This window comes from Lynx rufus, unplaced genomic scaffold (assembly GCF_022079265.1).
Source record: "Lynx rufus isolate CCGP_SWC_20201006 ecotype Redwood Valley unplaced genomic scaffold, mLynRuf1.p SCAF_8, whole genome shotgun sequence".
Classification (NCBI taxonomy): Eukaryota; Metazoa; Chordata; class Mammalia; order Carnivora; family Felidae; genus Lynx; species Lynx rufus.
Window position 1 is genome coordinate 66,632,453 of NW_025814896.1, and position 12,083 is coordinate 66,644,535.

The 12,083-nt window shown below is 44.0% G+C and overlaps 1 pseudogene; it reads right to left on the bottom strand.

Moving 5' to 3' along the window:
* Nucleotides 1–5,165: 5,165 nt before the first annotated feature.
* LOC124503443 (guanine nucleotide-binding protein G(I)/G(S)/G(O) subunit gamma-10-like) overlaps nt 5,166–12,083 on the bottom strand; it is a 108,246-nt pseudogene continuing 101,328 nt past the window's right edge.

Consider the following 12,083-nt stretch of genomic DNA (forward strand, 5'->3'; position numbering starts at 1 on the left):
ACATGCCACTGAATCTATTTAATTCATTCTAATGCTTGGAGCCCCAGATCCCTGAATGTGACAGATTGGGGGTGAGGGTGGAGGCGGAGAATGGAGGAGCTTGTGTAATAGGACATAAATAAGCTTTCACATGCCTCGCTTTTTTTAATTGCAGATTCCATCCCATCACAGGGCAATTTTTGCCTCGACTTCTCTTGAATCTGTGGGAAGATGTTTTATTCGCATGCCTCTCCCCAGCACACAGCACAGTAGGTGCTTAATGTGTGCATTTGGTTCTGTTGGGCCAACATTTATGCCAGGTGCTGTTTGCTCTAAGCCCTCACACGCACTCACTCACTGAATGCACTGACACCATCTTAAAGTCGCCACGCTGGGCAGAGGAAAAGCACTCAAATATCTAGCTTATGAAGGAAATGTGTTCAGTCCTCTCTTGATGGACACAACATTTTAACCCCCCAGCTTGATCTCCGTGGCTCATTATTGCTCCTCATTACTTCTGGCATCACTGCCCTCTAACATTCAGGAAGGGGGTTTCAGCACAGACTTCCAACTTGGTGAATGGCAAGTAGCAGGTGACAATGGCAAAGCTTAGCACATACCTATAGGGACTTAGACATTTAATTTGAGCAGCATGAAGAAATCCTTGCAAAGCATCTAAAAGCATCTCCCTTACCCCTGGAAAGGCATTCCTTGGGTTACCTCCCCACGTAGTCCTCTGTGAACTGCAAATCATGGAGGCTTAACACATTATGCCATGTCATGGTCAGACAGGCCAGGGTTCAGATCCTTGGTTCAGCATTTATTGAGCAAATTCCTTATCCTCTCTGAGCCACAGCTTCCTCACTGACCGAGCAGGGCCAGGATGCTACCCAACCGGGGTGTGAGGAGACCATCTTGGTTCAATGGTGTGATGCTCAGTGGGTGCCCAATGAACACAGGCCACTAAGGAAAAAATCTTTTGAGGGAGAGAAAAGAGGAAAAAGAAAGGGAGAAAGGATGCTTTTGGAGTATGTCAGGGCCTGAGTGGGACAGGGTGGTGGGTGGAGGCTGGGAAGGGAGGGAGCCATTTACCAGCACAGTCAACAAACAAGGATTGAGAATATAAAGCAAGGCATTGTGCTAAGTGCTGAGGAAGTAAAAAGGAATTTTTATTTATAAGTTATACCCCCTCTACTTCCAAAGAGAATTTGAAGGTGACTCACAATGAAAACCACACATGCAGCAAGATCACTAAAATAGAAAGTAAAATCCATGGAAAAGAAACCAAAAAGAAAAGAAACCAATGTTATCACCATGTGCCATGTTCTTCAGTGCATTCTGTCATTTAATCCGACAACCCCACTTTACAGATGAGAAAAACAAGAACAAAGAGGTGTGCCAGGGCAAGTACGGAAACAACAGGCATGGCGCCTGGGGCCCATGATACTTTCAGGAGCCCATGAAAATGCCTTAAAATTTCTTATAAAATCAGAAGAAGAATGAGAAAGAGAAGAAGGAGGAGGGGGAGAGGGGAAGAAGAGGAAGAAGAAAGCTTAAGGTGAAGAAAATGTTTTAATATAGAAATTAATATTTCTTTATAACAATTTAGTTATAAAATACACTTTTTACTTTTTTAATGGAGGAAGGAGCCCATAAATGTTAAAGTGCCTAGGCTCCCCCAGAGGAATGCAAGCCTGTGCTACAAACTCCAGCCTGCCTAACTCCAAACCTGTGCTCTTTCCATGCCTAAGTGAGAATATTTGCTGTCTTTGAGTATAACATGCAACTCTGCTCTAAAACTAAAAAGAGACCACGAGAAGATAAATAATACTGTTTCATAAAAAAGATGTGTACTGAGGCACAGGTACTCACTTTACAATGTGATTGTAGGGGGGGAAATGTAGTTTCCTCATTTGCTTTATAAGTAATCTGTTCTTTCTTATCAGTTCCACTAGGGATCTAGCCCAGAGTTGGGGGTGAGGGAATAGAAACTAAATTTTGTCTAAATTGGTAAACTTCCAATCCCAGTAACTAAAGTTGTCTTTTTTAAGTAATTTGGATGACTTGGGTGAATCTCAACCTTGGAAGTCTGCTTTCTCTGCTTCCTGAACCCACTGTGGTGAATGGTTCTGACCAAGATCCTCATGGCAACCAGGAGAGGGTCCTTGAGTTCCTGTGGCATGCCCCAGATCCTCACTGGTCTCCTTCACAAGAGGCTAGACTAGCCAGCTACCTGAGCTGATGACCACCACAGTAGGATGGGTCCCTTCTGGCTTTCTGGGGTGTTATGCTAGGATATAACTAACACTCGAGGCCATGGTCCCTGCCAGTTGCCCAAGTGACCTCTTGGTCCTATTGTCACCAGGTCTATCCCCAGGCCTATCTTCTGCCATTCTGCTAGCTCTCTCAGCACCTACTCTGGTGCTATCTCAGGCTTCCCTACCCACCACTTCCTGCTGTACCCCCATGCTATCATGTGGGTGCTTCTCCTGGACTTGTGGTCTTCCCCCACATGCCTGGATAAGGACCCACCTGGCCCAGACACTATGTCCTCCATGCTTTTCTGGATGATTCAGAAATTCCCAACATGCCAAGTTGTGTGTGGGGAAGGTGGTAGAGGCAAGAATGGTAGTGGCAGAGAAAAACCTTGCTGCCTGTCTACCTATTCCCTCTCTATCCTTTTCTCCTTCTCACAGTCTATCAGAATAGAAGGAACAGGTGTTCCCCTCTCCATTTTCTCAGAACTAGTCAGGCAGACCTAACTCTTGCTGTGTTAAATGAGAGTTAAAGGAATTTAGAAAGCCTTTTCTCTTAACGATGACTACATTCCATCCAAGAATCTTGCTACAGATGCAGACAAAAATCTAATCTGGACAAATTGATTAAAGTATTTTATGTGCCTTCCTCTCACTGCCTGCCCCGAACATTGCTTCAGTGGACAAAAACCCCAGAATAACAAGATTTACAGGATATGAAAATTCATCTAAAAGTGTTAACCCCATTGCAGAAACATAGTAGTTCAACAGGATAAATGAACTATGCTGATATTAAATTTCAAAAGAAATGTACAGTTGACCCTTGAGCAATACAGTTGAACTGCACAGGTCCTGAGGACTTTTTACAGTACAGTACTGTAAATGTATTTTCTTTTATGCTTTTCTTAATAACATTTTCTTTTCTTTAGCTTACTTTATTGCAAGAATACAGTACATATTACATTTAACATACAAAATATGTATTAGTTGACTGTTTATGTTATCAGTATGACTTAAGTCAATGGTAGGCTATTAGTAGTTAAGTTTGGGGTAGTCAAAAGTTGTTTGTGAATTTTTGACTGCATGGGGAGTTGGCACCCCTAACCTGTATATTGTTCAAAGGTCAACTATATTCTATGCCTCCTTTCTATACAAGAAAGATTGAACAACCTGGTGAACACTAGTCTTCAATGCTTATTTTACAAGCCTTATTCCAATAGCTGTTTGTTTTATCACCTTCATAAAAGTAGACTAGAATATTAGGCACTTCTAATGAAAGAGGGCTAATCAGGTGAGTCCAGTTATGCTATACCTGGTGTTCTTACCACTGGATGTAGCTTAGACACCCCAGAGAAGATAGTACAATGTAGCATGACTGGTCTTTCAGGCAGGGTTTAGACTGGGGAGCAAAGTCACTCTCCTCCTCTCCCTCCTTGAAAGACATCAGGGAGAGTTTTAAAAAAGGAAGATGGGCACAACCATCATAGTTTTTTTGAATATTAGTCATGATTCAAAATGTGAACCAGAAATAGTTTGAGAGTTTGGGGCGGAACTGACTTTTGGGAGGAAATGACTCAACAAGTGTGAAAAGTTGGAGAATACGAGATCAAATTCTAGGATCTTCTACACTCAGGCTGGACATATGCAACTATTAAAGGTCTGGATACAAATTATGGCTTTTACTCTGGACCAGGAGAAAGACTCCAGAAGTCTTAGTAGCTGTCTTATCCAGAAAGAATATGATCATAGGGAGAATCAAGATCTTTACATTGGAAGGCACTCAAGAGTTCATCCTGTCCAACCATTGCCTTTGAGATAGAAAATAAGACAAAGATGGGGCACCTGGGTGGCGCAGTCGGTTAAGCGTCCGACTTCAGCCAGGTCACGATCTCACGGTCCGTGAGTTCGAGCCCCGCGTCAGGCTCTGGGCTGATGGCTCGGAGCCTGGAGCCTGTTTCCGATTCTGTGTCTCCCTCTCTCTCTGCCCCTCCCCCGTTCATGCTCTGTCTCTCTCTGTCCCAAAAATAAATAAACGTTGAAAAAAAAAAGAAAATAAGACAAAGACAAGGATAGTCACTATCACTACTTCTATCAACATTGTGCTGGAAGTCCTTCCCATTTAAATAAAGAGAAAAAAAAAAACAATGTAAGGCTAAGATTGAGAAATGGAGAAACAAAACTTTAAATGTATACAAATAATATTATGTGAATAAAAATCCAAGAGTCTACTAATATTATTAGACCTAGTAAGAAAGTTTTGCAGGATTGCTGGGTATAAAATTAACATACCAACAATGAGTTTTTTTCAATACATGAACAACTAATGTGAGAAAATGAACTTTTTTTTTTTCAACGTTTTTATTTTTTTGGGGGGGAGGAGGACAGAGAGAGACAGAGCATGAACGGGGGAGGGGCAGAGAGAGAAGGAGACACAGAATCGGAAACAGGCTCCAGGCTCTGAGCCATCAGCCCAGAGCCCGACGCGGGGCTCGAACTCACGGACCGCGAGATCGTGACCTGGCTGAAGTCGGACGCTTAACCGACTGCGCCACCCAGGCGCCCCAAAATGAACTTTTTAAAAAGTGATCATATACATTTGCAACAAAAATGAGGGATTTATGAATGAGTCTAACAAAATTTATGTTATACTTTTTTTCTTAGAAAATGATTAATTAAGCAGAATTTTATTTCCAAGCTCATTAAAGATTACTACAAACACAAAGTATCTTTTAAAGGTGTCCCAAATTGGGGCACCTGGATGGCTCAGTCAGTTGAGTGTCTGACTTCGTCTCAGGTCATGATCTCGTGGTTGGCAGTGGGTTCAAGCCCTGTGTTGGGCTCTGTGCTGACAGGTCAGAGCTTGGAGCCTGTTTCAGATTCTGTGTCTCCCTCTCTCTCTTCCCCTCCCCCAGTCATGCTCTTTCTCTCTCTCTGTCTCTCTGTCTCTCTGTCTCTCTCTCTCTCTCTCAAAAATAAAAACGTTAAAAAAATCTTTTTAAGTGTCCCAAATTAAATCAAAGCACATCATCAAAGTAAAACACTTGTGACATTAAGAATTTAGGTTGTAGTATTTTCCATTATTTTGTTTTTAATCATTTGCAATGTTCAGAAGATCACATGTAAACATGTTTTAAGACATGAAATGATGTACCTTTTTTTAAGATACAACCATGACTATAAAGTAGAGGAACTTAAGATAAAGACCGAATCTTTACAAATATGTTTGCTAAGAAACAGCTCCCATGTTTAGTTTTACAAATAAAATAATCTTCTCATTTAGAAAAATCAAGACATCATTTGATTAATAAAACTTATTCTTCTCCCAGTTTTATACTTGCTTGTCTTCATTTAGAAACTGTTAAATTCATGAGAAAATAACAAGTTTTGTTATGGTATAAAAATCTTAGGAACAACAAATTAACAAAATACAAATTTTTTAACAAAAATGTTTTCCTTCCCAAACTGCAAACATCTAGTCAATAAAACAAACATGATATTCCAGATATAGAAACACTAGTAATTTGCTCATGAAAAAAGTATATTTGGTGGTAACATTTTTGTTTGTCTTAAATATAGAAGCACTTTACCAAAAGAATCAGGCCATTATTATCTAAAGTCCATTCTTTCACTCAGTTCTCTTATCCGAGTAGAAACTCATCAATTTCTGTAGAATTTTAGCTATAGGACCAGGCCACAGGACAGGCCCGAAATATCTAAGAGTCATTTGGCTGGAAAAAAGTGATTTCTTGAGACTTAGAAGCAGTCATCCATCACTTTACGCTTAAAAGCATTCCTCAGGAAACTTCTTCCCAGCCTTTAGAATAAAGCACAGGATCTGAGCTCCCAGAAAGTGTTGCTTTCAGCTGGAACACCTACCAGCAGAGCATCCTTGCAGGCATTTTACGTGCAGTACTGTTGAAGCTCTGCAGGTGCCTGTGAGACCTTGATACTCTCCACACTGGCATCCAGCTTGAGCTGCTCCATCAGGCATTGCAGGACATTCACGCTGGCCCCAAAAGACATGGCAGCAACACAGGGCTCCAATGGCCTGTATGTTAGACTTCTATAAAAAAATTATTAAACTTTATTGAGGGACAGTAAAGGATACTCTAAAAAATGCAGAGGTATACTATAATCGTGGATAGATAGGTCAGCATTGTAAAGATGTCATTTTCCACAAATTTATATGTGGATTCAAAGCATTCCAATCAAAATCCCAACACATTATTGCATGTAGGATTTGGTAAACTTATTGTAAAATTCATATGAGAGTGAAATAAGAAAAACAAAGTGAAGGAATTGTCCTATCAGGGATTACCATAAGGTCATAGTAATTAAGACAATGTGTCATTGGCACAGACATAGAGAAATAGATCACTGAAACAGAATAGAGAGCTCATGAACAGATCAACACATATAGGGATACTTGATATAACATAGAGGTAGGGTTACAGAGCAGTGAGAAAGAAAAACAGACTTTAAAAAAATGCTGGAGCAAAAGAGTGGTAGGGAAATGTGTTATAAAGGAGGAGAAAGTACCTTGTGGTGTCTTTACAGATCACTCCAACATGGCCATGGACATTGCACTTGGAGAGGCAGATGAAATGAAAGGCTTTGGGGCACCTGGGTGGCTCAGTTGGTTAAGCATCCAATTGTGGCTCAGGTTATGCTCTCATGATTTATGAGTTCGAGCACAGCATCAGGCTCTCAGCATAGAGCCTGCTTTGGATCCTCTGTGCCCCCAACCCCCGCCCCCCGCCACCATCTCTCCCCGACTCACACTCTATCTCTCTCAAAAATAAATAAACACTTAAAAAATTATGCTTTACTATACTCACATTCTAGGATAGGGAAGCACGGCAGGTTACACAAAGTCAATTATACCTCAATTAAAAAAAGAATGCATACAGTAAGTACTTACTTGCCAAGCCTAAAGGTAAATTAACCATTAGCTTAAACTGTATAAAATCGCTGTTATCCAACCATTTAGTCTCCTACCGTTCACTCTAAGATTTTTAGGGTACATACACAGAGGATAAAACCATATAGAAAGGTAATGATGACCAGAAAAGTCAGGATAGTGTTACCTCTGGGGAGAAGGGGAGGAGATTTGATTGGGAGAGGTGTGGAGTTGGGGCACTTCACAGGTACTGGAGATGTTCTAGTCTATTTCTTGATCTCATGGATGGTTACAAAGGTATTTGCTTTATAGGTCTTATGCATTTATTTGTTTTAATGTTTTATTTTATTTTTGAGAGAGAGAGAGAAAGACCGAGCACAAGCAGGGGAGGGGCAAAGAGAGAGGGAGACACAGAATCCAAAGCAGGATCCAGGCTCTAAGCTGTCAGCACAGAGCCCAATATGAGGCTTGAACTCATGAATCGCCAAGATCATGACCTGAGCCAAGGTCGGACACTTAACCGACTGAGCCATCCGGGCGCCCCAGTTTTATGCATTTAAAAAACAATATTTTCTTTAAAAAAGTAGATGCCAGCTCTGAATCAGGACACACTAGCCAGACAGGTATCTATCCACAGGTGGGTGGCAGAGAGCAGGGCACCTCTGTTCTGGAAGTCAGGGTCCACATTACAGATTATGTGTAACAGTTGCCTGACACAGTTGATTTGTCTTGTTTTGTTTTTACCAGATAACAATTGGTAACATTCTTATTATTCCACTTATAACATATATAATAATAAATTATTTATGTGTGTTTACCCAACAGAAAGTGTGCCCCTTGAGGGCAAGGCCTGTTTTTGTGGTTGACCCAGTAAAGCCAACTGCCTGGTGTACTGTAGATACTCAATTAAAAGTCCCTTGATAGGTGGCTGGGAGGCTCAGTTGGTTAAGCGTCCGACTTTGGCTCAAGTCATGATGTCATGGCTCATGAGTTCAAGCCCTGCATTGGCTCTGTGCTGACAGAGCTTGGGATTCTCTCTCTGTCCTTCTCTCTCTGTTCCTCCCTGACTCATGCTTTCTCTCTCTCTCTCTCTCAAAATAAATAAACTTTAAATAAATAAATAAATAAATAAATAAATAATAAAAGTCCCTTGAAAGGGCAGACTCTACATGGATGGATGGATGGATGGATGGGTAGATGGACAGACAGAGCTCTTAATGGTTGCAGGTCTTTCAGTGGATTTTATTTTCAGAACTAGTAAAGAGATGTTTAAAGCCAAACATGGTGAATGGAGTGGGTTTATACGTGTACATGTGCTAGTATGGTAAAAACAGAGGCAAAAGCATATTTAGTGATCTAGTGAGTGGGACAGTGTGTGCTGTATTTTGAGTACTCGGTTCTGTGCCTGTCTAATTGTGCTGCTAGGACTCGCTTCTGGGACTTGCCAGCCACACAGGGCCCGCTACTTCCTTGCGCAGCTCCAGGGCAATTACTGACTTTGTGTTTTAGGTAAATAGGGCTGCCAGAGTGGGGCAATGAGGAGGCTTGGAAGTGGCTTCTGCTGGGGAGGCCATGGAGCAGTGGGCACAGCAAAGCCCCAGGAGAGGGATGGTGGGAAAGTCGCCCCGCACAGGGCTGGACCCTCAGCATGCCTGCCCCACCCCTCAGTCTTGGAGGATTGGTGGCACTCAGATGACACGGTCTGGGAAACATTTTCCTTCCTCACTCTCTTTCCTTCCTTTTTCCTTCCTTCTTGCCTGCTTTCCTCTCTCCTTCCCTTCTCTCTTTTCTCTATTCCTCTTTCCCTTCTTTGCTTCCCTCTTTGGCCCCTCCGTCTCTCTCTGGCTCTCCTTCTCTCACCCAACCCCGGCGCTGGGCAATCTTTCCAGGCCTCTATTTCTATCTCCCTCTGTCAATCAGATGAACTCAGTGGTGAAGAAACCCAAATACATTAGCTATTCTCCCCTATCCTCCCCAAGAGACCAGCTCAGACTGCAGTTCTTAGGCGGCTGAATTCCCTCGGGGCCCTTTGCCCTGCATACTCTCCACCCCACTGCCCTGCAGGCCACAGACCCCTCTGGGTGGCCTGGAATCTGCCCCACCAGGCAACCACGAAGCCCCCTTGGGCTGGCCCAGGACCCCTTCCCAAAGCTGCATTTAGAGAAGGGGCCACCTCTTACTCCTAAATGTATCCATCCTTAACGCCAAGAGCAAATGCCCCCCTTTCTGGACCCCATAATAGAAACACAGATCTTGGCTGCCCTTCTTTTCACCCCAAAGAAGGGCTGCTTTTGCAATAAGGGCATTAGAAGATTGTCGTCTGCCAGGAATGCATAGACGTTTTTTTCTCCAGTCCCTGCCCTGGGCTGATCTGGTCTGATTGACAGGAAAGGTAGACAGGACAGGGCAAGGGGAGAAGGAGAGCAGGAAGGGGGCTGGAGAGGTGGAGTCTGGAGGGTAGAGAGAAGCAGAGGCAGAAGAAGAGATCACGTTCCAGAATTTTAGAACTGGAGGAAGAGACAGAAGACCATCTAGCAGGCCACCCCAACACACACACCACCCATTTTTCAGAGGAGGAAACCGAGACTTCAGAGTCTCAATGCAAAAGAAGCGGTTTGCTCCTGTCCTGCGTTGATCACGGGCAGAGTCCGGACCAGCAGGCAGGTCTGTTGACTCGGATCCCAGCCCAGCACCGCCCCTCCGCCTGACTCAAGGCAGAGAAAATTGACTGTCTTGGCAGAAAAATGAAACCTTTTGATTTACGAGGAATTCCGAGATATCTTCCAGTTGACAGTCTTTGGAGAATTGCACAAGCCCACACTTTTGTGGGGGCAGCATTTAATGAAATGAACACATGAGTTATTCGTTTTTCATTAAGGATGTCACGCAGAGAATCCATATCTAAGGAGGAAAAATCAGTCCCGGTCTGGGGCCCCACAGTCCCATGGTCCCAGGGAGAATTTGTCTCAAGATGGGGAGGCCAGGAGCAGGGGTGAACTAACCTTCCAGACACTTATGTCATGTCCATCGTCTCAAGTAATTCTCACAGGGACCCAGAAAGCTAGATACCGTTGCTCCAGCATTACAGATGAGAAAATTGAAGCTCAGAGAGAGCAAGTAACAAGCCCAGTGTCACCCAGCTAATGAGTGACAGAGCCAGCGTTTAAATCCCAGCCTGCTTTGGATCAACTGCAGTAAGCCGTCCGTGCAGGAATGGGAAACCAACTGGGCAGCCTGGGGTCCAGCTGTGCAGACACTCACTTCAGATCGATGGTCCAGGGACAGAGGAGCCCTGGGGCCTGGCAAGGACAACCCTGGGCTTTGGTGGTCAGCCAAGCCCAGCTGGATGATGGTGGCCAAGCCTATGAGGTCTAGGGAGTAGTTGGACCATGACAATGATGCCCGGCAGGCTCTGTTTTGGTTGCTTTCTGGATTCCCAGCCTCAGAGCAACCTGGCATCTGTATCAGGATACTCAGTTGGGCCCCCATCTCAGATCAAGGTGCCTTGATCCCTCTCAAGCCTCAGTTTCCATACTTGAAATAGTTACCTACAGCACTTAACCTCTCTGTATTGTCACGAAGTTTGAAAATAATATTATTATTACTAATAGCAACTATTTAATAATAATGACAACTAACATATTGAGTGCATTTTATGTGCTGTGCATTATGCTAACTAAGCATGTTACCTGAGTTAATCTTTTTTTTAAATAGTGTTTTATCTAGTATAGTTTATTTGAATTTGGTTTTTTTTTAATATGAAATGTGTTGTCAAATTGGTTTCCATACAACACCCAGTGCTCTTCCCAAAAGGTGCCCTCCTCAATACCCATCACCCACCCTCCCCTCCCCTCCCCTCCCTCCCACCCCCCATCAACCCTCAGTTTGTTCTCAGTTTTTAAGAGTCTCTTATGTTTTGGCTCCCTCCCTCTCTAACCTCTTTTTTTTTTTTTTTCTGAGTTAATCTTTAATACGACGCTCTGAAGTGTACTCTTAGGAGCTCCATTTCACCTATGAAGAAACAAGCTCAGAGCCATTCCCTCTCCCAGATCACATAGCAAAGTGACAGGGTCAGAATGTGAACCCAGGTCTGTGTGCACCCCCAGCTCATTAACATGACTGTCTTTATAAGCAAAATAAGTAGCACATAGTAAACATTCAACAAATGGGAGTTCCAGTCCCTTCTTTTTCCCCTAAAACTCCAGATTCCCACAGCGCCCGTGGGTATTTGCCTTAGGGCTTGCCTACATGGAGTTTTATGGAAGTCAAAAGAAAGCTGGGGAGGTGGGTGGGAGAGGGGGCATGTCTCATTCCAGGCTCCCCTCCCTTCTCTGGCTTCCTTATAGGGTTTGGCAAAAGCTGCTTCACTGAGGCCTCTTGTGTTGCTGGAAACAATGCAAGTTTATTTTGGCACCGTGAAGAGGGCCCGATTCCGCCCCCTGGACGCCTCTGTGGGAAGAGGACCTAGAGAATGTGGCTCAGGCCCCATCAGTCCCTGCTGCCCTCCCAGCACATCCACGGCACAGTTATAGCCATCACACGTAGCTCGGAGAAGGACATGAGATAGGGCTTTCTTTCCCATCCTCTCCATTGTCCCCTTCAGAAGGACATCGGTCCCAGGATGAGGCGCTGTGGTACCTGCCCGCTCTTAGCAGATCCCTTCTCAATGCTGCGGGCACTTGGTCTGGCGGCTTCTGCCCCTGGGTAGTCAGGTGCCTGTGGCCAGCGTACCGATTAGTAGACACCCAGAGTAGGAAGGGATCGTCACTGTCCTCCGGGCCAAGCCCCCACTGGCTTAGGTTCATAGCGGTTTTTCGAAAGCCAACCCGGGGCCAAGCCAGGAGCGCTTTTGCATCTGTTAGCTTGTATTTCCCAATCCTCACACCACCCTCTTTTAGGAAGGCCTCACTTTCCTGTTTTCACAAACGCAGGGCCTGTGGCTCAGGAAG